This window comes from Pseudophryne corroboree, chromosome 2 (genome assembly GCF_028390025.1).
Source record: "Pseudophryne corroboree isolate aPseCor3 chromosome 2, aPseCor3.hap2, whole genome shotgun sequence".
In the NCBI taxonomy this organism is placed as follows: domain Eukaryota; kingdom Metazoa; phylum Chordata; class Amphibia; order Anura; family Myobatrachidae; genus Pseudophryne; species Pseudophryne corroboree.
Genome location: NC_086445.1, coordinates 634,268,143 through 634,278,432, shown reverse-complemented (window position 1 = coordinate 634,278,432; position 10,290 = coordinate 634,268,143).

Here is a 10,290-nt window from a genome sequence, read left to right as displayed (position 1 = left end):
CACACGTTATATGATTGAGGCTATGAAAAATGTTTTACACATTTCTGATGATACCCCAGGTACCACAAAAAAGGGTATTATGTTTGGTGAGAAAAAACTACCAGTAGTTTTTCCTGCATCTGACGAATTAAATGAGGTGTGTGAGGAAGCGTGGACTTCCCCAGATAAGAAATTGATCATTTCTAAACGGTTAATGGCTGCGTACCCTTTCCCGCCAGAGGATAGGTCACGCTGGGAAACACCCCCTAGGGTAGATAAAGCGCTGACACGCTTATCAAAAAAGGTGGCACTACTGTCTCCGGATACGGCCGCCCTAAAAGAACCGGCTGATAGAAAGCTGGAAAGTACCCTAAAAGCTATATACACACACACTGGCATTATATTGAGACCCGCTATTGCATCAGCTTGGATGTGCAGTGCTGCTGCTGCGTGGTCAGACTCCCTGTCGGAAAACATTGATACCATGGATAGGGACAATATTTTGCTAACGATTGACCATATAAAAGACGCGGTCTTATACATGCGGGATGCACAGAGGGATATTTGCCCGCTGGCATAAAAAATAAGCGCTATGTCCATTGCCGCCAGACGGGGGTTATGGACTAGGCAATGGTCAGGTGATGCCGACTCCAAGCGGCACATGGAAGTTTTACCCTATAAAGGGGCGGAACTTTTTCGGGAAGGTCTTTCAGACCTCGTTTCCACAGCTACTGCTGGGAAATCTACTTTTTTGCCACAGGCTACCCCACAGCAAAAGAAAGCACCGTATTATCAAGTACAGTCCTTTCGGCCCCAGAAAAATAAGCGGGCTAGAGGCTCATCCTTTCTGCCGAGGGGCAGAGGAAGGGGAAAAAAGCTGCAGCACACAGCTAGTTCCCAGGAGCAGAAGTCCTCCCCTGCGTCCGGTAAGTCCACAGCATGACGCTGGGGCTGCTCAGGCGGAATCGGGAACGGTGGGGGCACGTCTCAGGTTTTTCAGCACACAGTGGGCTCTCTCACAAGTGGATCCCTGGGTCCTTCAAGTAGTATCTCAGGGGTACAGGCTGGAATTCGAGACGTCTCCCCCCCCGCCGTTTCCTAAAATCTGCCTTGCCGGCAACTCCCTCTGCCAGGGAGGCAGTGTTGGTGGCTATTCAAAAACTGTATTCACAGAAAGTGATCGTCAAGGTACCCCTCCTTCAGCAAGGAAAGGGTTACTACTCCACAATGTTTGTGGTACCGAAACCGGACGGTTCGGTGAGACCCATCTTAAATTTAAAAACCTTGAACACTTATATCAAAAGGTTAAAGTTCAAGATGGAATCGCTCAGGGCGGTTATTGCGAGCCTGGAGGAGGGGGATTACATGGTATCCCTGGACATCAAGGATGCGTACCTGCATGTCCCCATTTACCCTCCGCACCAGGAGTACCTCAGATTTGTGGTACAGGACTGTCACTATCAGTTCCAGACGCTGCCGTTCGGGTTATCCACGGCACCGAGGGTCTTTACCAAGGTAATGGCCGAAATGATGATACTCCTTCGCAAGAAGGGAGTTTTAATTATCCCGTACTTGGACGATCTCCTGATAAAGGCGAGGTCCAAAGAACAGTTGATAGTGGGGGTGGCACTTTCTCAGGAAGTGCTACAACAGCACGGCTGGATTCTAAACATTCCAAAGTCACAGCTGGTCCCGACGACACGTCTTCTGTTCCTAGGAATGATTCTGGACACAGACCAGAAAAGAGTGTTTCTTCCACTGGAAAAATCCGAGGAATTGTCATCTCTGGTCAGAGACATTCTAAAACCAGGAAAAGTGTCGGTACATCAATGCACACGAGTCCTGGGAAAAAAGGTAGCTTCGTACGAAGCAATTCCATTCGGAAGGTTCCACGCAAGGACGTTCCAGTGGGACCTGTTGGACAAATGGTCCGGGTCCCATCTCCAGATGCAACAGCGGATAACCCTATCGGCCAGAACCAGGGTGTCGCTGCTGTGGTGGCTGCAGAGGGCTCATCTACTAGAGGGCCGCAGATTCGGAATACAGGACTGGGTTCTGGTGACCACGGATGCCAGCCTTCGGGGCTGGGGGGCAGTCACAAAGGGAAGAAATTTCCAAGGACTGTGGTCAAATCAGGAGATTTCTCTTCACATAAATATCCTGGAGCTAAGGGCCATTTACAATGCCCTAAGCCAGGCAAGACCCCTGCTTCAAAACCAGCCGGTACTGATCCAGTCAGACAACATCACGGCGGTCGCCCATGTAAACAGACAGGGCGGCACGAGAAGCAGGATGGCGATGGCAGAAGCCACAAGGATTCTCAGATGAGCAGAGAATCATGTGTTAGCACTGACGGCAGTGTTCATTCCGGGAGTGGACAACTGGGAAGCAGACTTCCTCAGCAGGCACGACCTCCACCCGGGAGAATGGGGACTTCATCCAGAAGTCTTCCAAATGCTGGTCGACCGGTGGGAAAAACCACAGGTAGACATGATGGCGTCCCACCTCAACAAGAAGTTGAAAAGATATTGCGCCCGGTCAAGAGACCCTCAGGCGATAGCGGTGGACGCTCTAGTGACACCATGGGTGTACCAGTCGGTTTATGTGTTTCCTCCTCTACCTCTCATACCCAAGGTACTGAGAATAATAAGAAGGCGAGGAGTGAAAACCATACTCGTGGTTCCGGATTGGCCAAGAAGAGCTTGGCACCCGGAACTTCAAGAGATGCTTACAGAGGACCCTTGGCCTCTGCCGCTCAGACAAGACCTGCTGCAGCAGGGACCCTGTCTGTTCCAAGACTTACCGCGGCTGCGTTTGACGGCATGGCGGTTGAACACCGGATCCTGAAGGAAAAGGGTATTCCGGAGGAAGTCATCCCTACCCTGATCAAAGCCAGGAAGGATGTTACCGCAAGACATTATCACCGCATTTGGCGAAAATATGTTGCTTGGTGTGAGGCCATGAAGGCCCCGACGGAGGAATTTCAACTGGGTCGATTCCTGCACTTCCTGCAAGCAGGGGTGACGTTGGGCCTCAAATTGGGGTCCATAAAGGTCCAGATTTCGGCTCTGTCGATTTTCTTCCAAAAAGAACTGGCTTCACTGCCCGAAGTTCAGACTTTTGTCAAAGGAGTACTGCATATTCAGCCTCCTTTTGTGCCCCCAGTGGTACCTTGGGATCTCAATGTGGTTTTGGCATTCCTGAAATCACATTGGTTCGAACCACTTAAGTGTCAGGTCCGGGTGTTTTTGTGAATCCGTTAACCCGGAACCAACCACAGGTGTAGGTGCTGGGCTATGAAGAAAGCAGGGAGGACGAAGAAAGTTCCGATTCATATATTTATTCAAAATAATAATTCAGTAAAGGGTTAACTGACAAGTTGTTAATCATCATATTATACTGAAGTATTGCAGGAATAATATGCAAGAGAAAACTCAAAAATAAATAAAAGAAATGTTCATGGAAACATATGCAAAACAAGCTGATGAATAAATGTTGGATTGTCCAAATATAAACAAGCTTTGATGCAGAACTGCAGAATGTGATTAACTGGATAATGCAGACATGAAGAGATAACTGTAAGGATTTGCAATGGAGTTTTGAGAGTTAACTGAGAGACTGTGAAGAATTATCCTGGTTATGACAACATAGCAAATATAAACAAACTTTGATGCTGAACTGTAGAATGTTATTAACTGGATAATGCAGACATGAAGAGATAACTGTAAGAATTAGCAATGGAGCTTTGAGAGTTAACTGAGAGACTGTAATGAATTATCCTTGTAAAGACAACATAGCAAAAGGTACTGAATTGGGTTACTTGCGGGTTCCGGAGATCACTGTGAAACTGTAGTAGAAGACAAGGTGATGAATGGGTTAAATGCAGAGTTGAACAAACGAACAGCTGAGAGAAATGAGATCCTGCAGACTTTGTAGGATAGGCAGACTGACAAGGTAACCTCATGCAGGACACTGGGAATCCAAGTATTTCCAATAGGTGTGCAATTGACTGATAGCACAATGGAGAGCCGGTAGATCTTTGGCAGTGAAGGCTGCAAACGGACCTCTGGGAACGGAGGCGATATCTGGACCACGGGAATCACACAGGAATGCACGGAGAGAGTTCAGAGCTAGAGCACAGCTTTGATACAACAAAGCACTGGCCCAGAGTAACATAATCCCAGCCTACTTAAAGGCAGCACAAGCACGGGATTGGCTTACACCTGCCCACAGGTGTTTTCACAAGTGCTCTGTATTAGTTATTTGGTCTCCAACATGGCCACCTCCTATACAGCAGACACACTGCAGTGCCTTAGGTCATTTGGTCCCCGCACTCACAGTTCCCAGACTCTGCATTACCTGTGCCATTGATCATGCCGTGTCCCCACACGGGCGCACAGCACCGCAAGCAACCGCACTGGCAATGGATGAACCCCAGAACCCGCAGAGGTGAGAGACCGGTTCGTGACATTAAGACTGTGGATTTAAAATATCTCACGTGGAAAGTGGTCATGCTGTTGGCCTTGGCGTCGGCCAGGCGGGTTTCAGAATTGGCGGCTTTGTCTTGTAAAAGCCCTTATCTGATTTTCCATATGGATAGGGCAGAATTGAGGACTCGTCCTCAGTTTCTCCCAAAGGTGGTCTCAGCGTTTCACTTGAACCAACCTATTGTGGTGCCTGCGGATACTAGGGACTTGGAGGATTCCAAGTTGCTGGACGTAGTCAGGGCCCTAAAAATTTATATTTCCAGGACGGCTGGAGTCAGAAAGACTGACTCGCTGTTTATCCTGTATGCACCCACCTAGCTGGGTGCTCCTGCTTCTAAGCAGTCTATTGCGCGCTGGATTTGTAGCACTATTCAGCTGGCGCATTCTGCGGTAGGCTTACCGCAGCCTAAATCTGTAAAAGCCCATTCCACACGGAAGGTGGGCTCATCTTGGGCGGCTGCCCGAGGGGTCTCGGCTTTACAACTTTGCCGAGCAGCTACTTGGTCAGGGGCAAACACGTTTGCAAAATTCTACAAATTTGATACCCTGGCTGAGGAAGACCTGGAATTCTCTCATTCGGTGCTGCAGAGTCATCCGCACTCTCCCGCCCGTTTGGGAGCTTTGGTATAATCCCCATGGTCCTTACGGAGTCCCCAGCATCCACTAGGACGTCAGAGAAAATAAGATTTTACTCACCGGTAAATCTATTTCTCGTAGTCCGTAGTGGATGCTGGGCGCCCATCCCAAGTGCGGATTGTCTGCAATACCTGTACATAGTTATTGTTACAAAAATCGGGTTTTGTTGTGAGCCATCTCTTTAGAGGCTCCATTTTGTTATCATACTGTTAACCGGGGTTCCTATCACGTGTTATATGGTGTGATTGGTGTGGCTGGTATGAGTCTTACCCGGGATTCAAAAATCCTTCCTTATTGTGTCAGCTCTTCCGGGCACAGTTCCTAACTGAGGCTTGGAGGAGGGTCATAGGGGGAGGAGCCAGTGCACACCAGATAGTCCTAAATCTTTCTTAGATGTGCCCAGTCTCCTGCGGAGCCGTCTATTCCCCATGGTCCTTACGGAGTCCCCAGCATCCACTACGGACTACGAGAAATAGATTTACCGGTGAGTAAAATCTTATTTTTGCAGTCAAACACCCCCCCCCACACAAATTTTTTTTTATTTTTATGGCATTTCAGAGGTTTAGCCACTTATTGCATATGTACCAATGTACCAAGCTCCGGAATGCGATACGTTCTGGTGTTTGGATGCGGTGGGCAGAGGCGTCTTTAGATGGCATTGCACAATAGAAGCCTATGGGCTTTTTGCGTTTTCCCCCCAAGAGGGATTCAATCTGATCCTTCCCAGCACCACTCCTAGTGCATGCCTCAGCCGACGCATGTGCAGAAGTACTCTCGGGTCCTAAACACGGAAGTCATATCATTGCAAAGGGCAGCTGTTACCATAAGAGCTGTCCTTTGGGATTTTCTTCAAGCATACAGCATTAATAAACACCTTTATGCTTGTGAGGAGTGACAGGATACATCACATGTGAAATGCGATGCATCCCACCCAAAGTGTGTGAAGGTATGGTATTAGTGTAATGTGTGGGTAATATTAGTGTGAAGAGGTGGGGGCTATTAAGGTTATATAGTGGGAATATTAATGTAATGAGTATGCTAGTTGATGGGGATCATTAATAACAGGGGTAGAATTTCACTTGGTTTTAATCAGCCAATGAACCTGTGTAATCCATGAGTGCCCCGCTTTAAAGGGATAGTATGGATAGCCTCTGAGGGAAGGAAGTTAGATTTAGTGTTAGGGTTAGAAGGGAGAGGAAGGCCTAAAGTGTTAAGCCCCATACACACTAGGCGATATTGTGAACAATATCACTCAGAAAGGGCTTTCTGAGCGATATTGTTCACAATATCGTCTAGTGTGTACACTCATTATCGTTAATGATGCGCGCTCCCGCGAGTCGTTAACGACCCCCTCCCTCATCTGAACATGTACAGACGAGGGAGGTCCTGGTTAATGAAAGCCATGCTGCAGATGCAGCATGGGTGTTGTTCTCCCCACCAACCTTCCGCTGTCACTCCCTTCCCCGCCAGCATTGGCAATTGTGTGTGCACTTGTCGATGCCGGCACCCCGCAGAGTCCCCGCCGCTGCCAATGTTGGCATCGGCGGGAGCTCAGCTAGGGTGTATGCGGATAATATTCCCAGGAGAAAGACACCGCCCCCTCCACACATCCCTTCTCCATTTAGGGCTGCTCTGAGAAATCTCCTGGGTTAGTTGTTTATCCCAATCTACCCCTGCTTGGTGGTCCAGAGATTGACGTGGAACAGATTGGCATTGCCAACCAGCATATGCGGTTGCAATATCTGTATTGGCAGCTTTTGTGTTTCTATCCTACAGGGCTACGGAAGCCCTGTAGGGCCAAATTTAGTATTGAAAGTGAAGGAAGTGATACAACTACACATAGGCAGCCAGATCACCTCTGCTGCTATGCAGCTGTGCTGAGTGAGTATAGGCACGCATAACTGCTGCAAGGTTGTGGCTGATTATGTTCCTCAGCTGGCACAGTGTGTGAGGGGTAGCAGACACAGGTAGAAGACCTGAGGCACAGCTAGCTCTCATTGGGGTATATGACCTAAAGTGCGGGTTTTCAAAATTGGAGATGTTGCCCATTGCAACCCATCAGATTCTCCTTATCATTTATCTAGCACCTTCTAGAAGATAATAGCTAGAATCTGATTGGTTGCTGTGGGCAACATCTCCACTTCTAAAAAGTCGCACATTAGTAAATATTAGAGTTGAGCGGGTTCGGTTTTACTCGGATTTACTCGGTTCTCAAAACGGCATCTTATTGGCTCACGGGTGTCACGTGTTTTGGATAGCCAATAGAAAAAATCCGGGTAAAACCGAACTGGCGTTAATTCTGGCGTTAAATCCGAACCCGCTCATCTCTAGTAAATATACCCAATTGTGTCCAGCCTGAACTGCCTACAGGCAGTGTTGGACTGGGGCACAGGGGAAATTCCCTGTGGGCCCCTATTTTTCCTCTAATGATCAGGTTCCAGACTATGCACTAATTCTACATCATACATGTTACATTATACTGCACAGAACTATGGTGTATGTTGTACTGTGCATTTACACAAAAAATTTTACAGTAGTCCACAAGCGCTACTGTTTGTAATTTTGTCACAATTTCACACGAACTCCCTCCGTGTTCAATAGGTGATTTCCTTCCTAAGGTTCGCACCTCTGGACTGACCTCCTCTCAGTGGGGAAGACGTATATAAAGGTTTCTTTTTACACCTTCCTCAATTGGTCTACTGCCCGAGGACACTCTTTCCCTCAGTGGGGACGCTCACCTTAAAACAACTCCCTATATGCCTTGAAAAGGTTTATTTTTCTTTATCCTTAATCGTCATACAGCATAGTCTATTGACATCATTGGAGACCACCCTCTCCCTTAAAGAAGACGCTCACCTTATATCAAGGCCCTATATGCCTTAAAAGGTTTCTCTTACCACCGTTTTTCTCAGCCGCCTGCTACATGAATCTCGCGTTTCCTCTCATTGTAGTTAATTTCCGTAAGAAAGTCGGCAGGTAACAGAAGTCCATCCAAACAAATTTATTCCAAAACGGACATAGAACAATCCATTAAAAAACGAATATTAAAATTACACATTACAAAACAAAAACATGACCCCTATTTGGCAGCCTCGGTTAGTCCTCTTATATCCCTCTAGGAAACCGATGGGGAAAATCAATCCTCCCAATAAAAAAAGGAAAAAATAGAAAAAATTCCTCCCAATTACGGTCCCTAATATAGGGTAATACCAAATAGAACTACCTTACCACCAGGGACTTTAAAATAAACTGGTACCAACGCGTTTCGGATAAAAATCCTTCCTCAGGGTATATTGCAGGACTAACCCAGTCTGCCCTTTAAACCCCACTGAGTCCCTCCCTCCACTGTCTCCACCAATCCAAGGAAGATGATGGTTCTATGTCCCAAAAACCATAATCACATTCCATATACATTATACATTATATACTTCTTATAATAACAAACATTACATTATAACCTTTTTCTAAATGTAATCACAATATAAGGTGAAAAGTGGAATTTTAATATAAATTGGTTAAGTCCAAACACTGTCATGGGATCATGGACCCAAATGTCCCCTATAGTATTCCCAGGGGCATCTCATATCAAATCCGGATTGTCGATCCATATGTTAGTGATGACCTCCGCCGTTTCCACCAGGGATTCTTCCGGTCATTATGGCACAGAATTCATTGCTTGTCCATCATAGATCTTATTCCCCTCATACATTTTCAGCGGTTCCTGATGCATATACCCCGCCGTGGACATTATCGGACCCAGTGATGACGCACTTCCTGTTCGTGGAACGCAAACAGGAAGTCGCGGTGGAACGCATCGGCTTTTCACAGCGCTTTTAATGGAATAAACATCCTCAGTGCTGACTGAATATATACTCCGTACCGAGGGAAAAATAAATACAGAAAACATTCATTAGGCAATCATATATCATTGGGCAGGACATACAAAACAGGTATAGCGGGGTTCTCTATAACCATATATTTGTATTCATCTTCTGTGATGGTGCCCTGCGCAAGATATAAACCAAGAAAGACTTCCTGCTTTTTACTAATATTATCACCAGGGTTGCTCCTTAGTTTTTGATATGTGGTGCCGTCCATTAATTGTCTCATAACCTCCTTGTTATAATCCTCTAAGTTCATGATTATGATGATATCCCCCTTTATGGGCAGGTTTGATCACTACCTCTTTGTTATTCCTTAAACTGGTGATAGCCTTCCTTTCTTCCTTTGTGAGATTCGTTTTCCTATTCGGTTTGAAAATGACACTCTCTTAGTCTGCCTTTACTGCTTTCTCAAAAGATTCAATAAAGCTCCCTTTTTTGTGTTTGGGATAAAATGTGGATTTCCTTCTGAATTTTGGTATTTGGCTGAATGTTTCCATCAGGGATATCACTAAAAAACCTTTTTAAGGTAAGTCTCCTAACTAATTTCTCTATATCCACCAGGACCTCAAACTTGTCACATCTATTTGTGGGAGCAAATTTGAGTCCTTTTTCAAGGATGGATTTCTCATGTGTGGTGAGTTCGTAGTTACTCAGATTATAAATCTTGGTGGTTCCCATCTTACCCTTCTTGGGATCCCCTTGATCCATTCCAATGTCATTAACTGAACTTTCTTCAACAATGATATTCATTTGACTTTCTTCATGAATGAATGAATGAATGTTTTCTGTATTTATTTTTCCCTCGGTCCGGAGTATATATTCAGTCAGCACTCAGGATGTTTATTCCATTAAAAGCGCTGTGAAAATCCGATGCGTTCCACCGCAACTTCCTGTTTGCGTTCCACTGGGTCCGATAATGTCCACGGTGGGGTATATGCATCAGGAACCGCTGAAAATGTATGAGGGGAATAAGATCTATGATGGACAAGCAATGAATTCTTGGCCATAATGACCGGAAGAATCCCTGGTGGAAACGGCGGGGGTCATCACTAACATATGGATCGGCAATCCAGATTTGATATGAGATGCCCCTGGGAATACTATAGGGGACATTTGGGTCCATGATCCCATGACATTGTTTGGACTTAACCAATTTATATTAAAATTCCACTTTTCACCTTATATTGTGATTACATTTAGAAAAAGGTTATAATGTAATGTTTGTTATTATAAGAAGTATATAATGAATATGGAATGTGATTATGGTTTTTGGGACATAGAACCATCATCTTCCTTGGATTGGT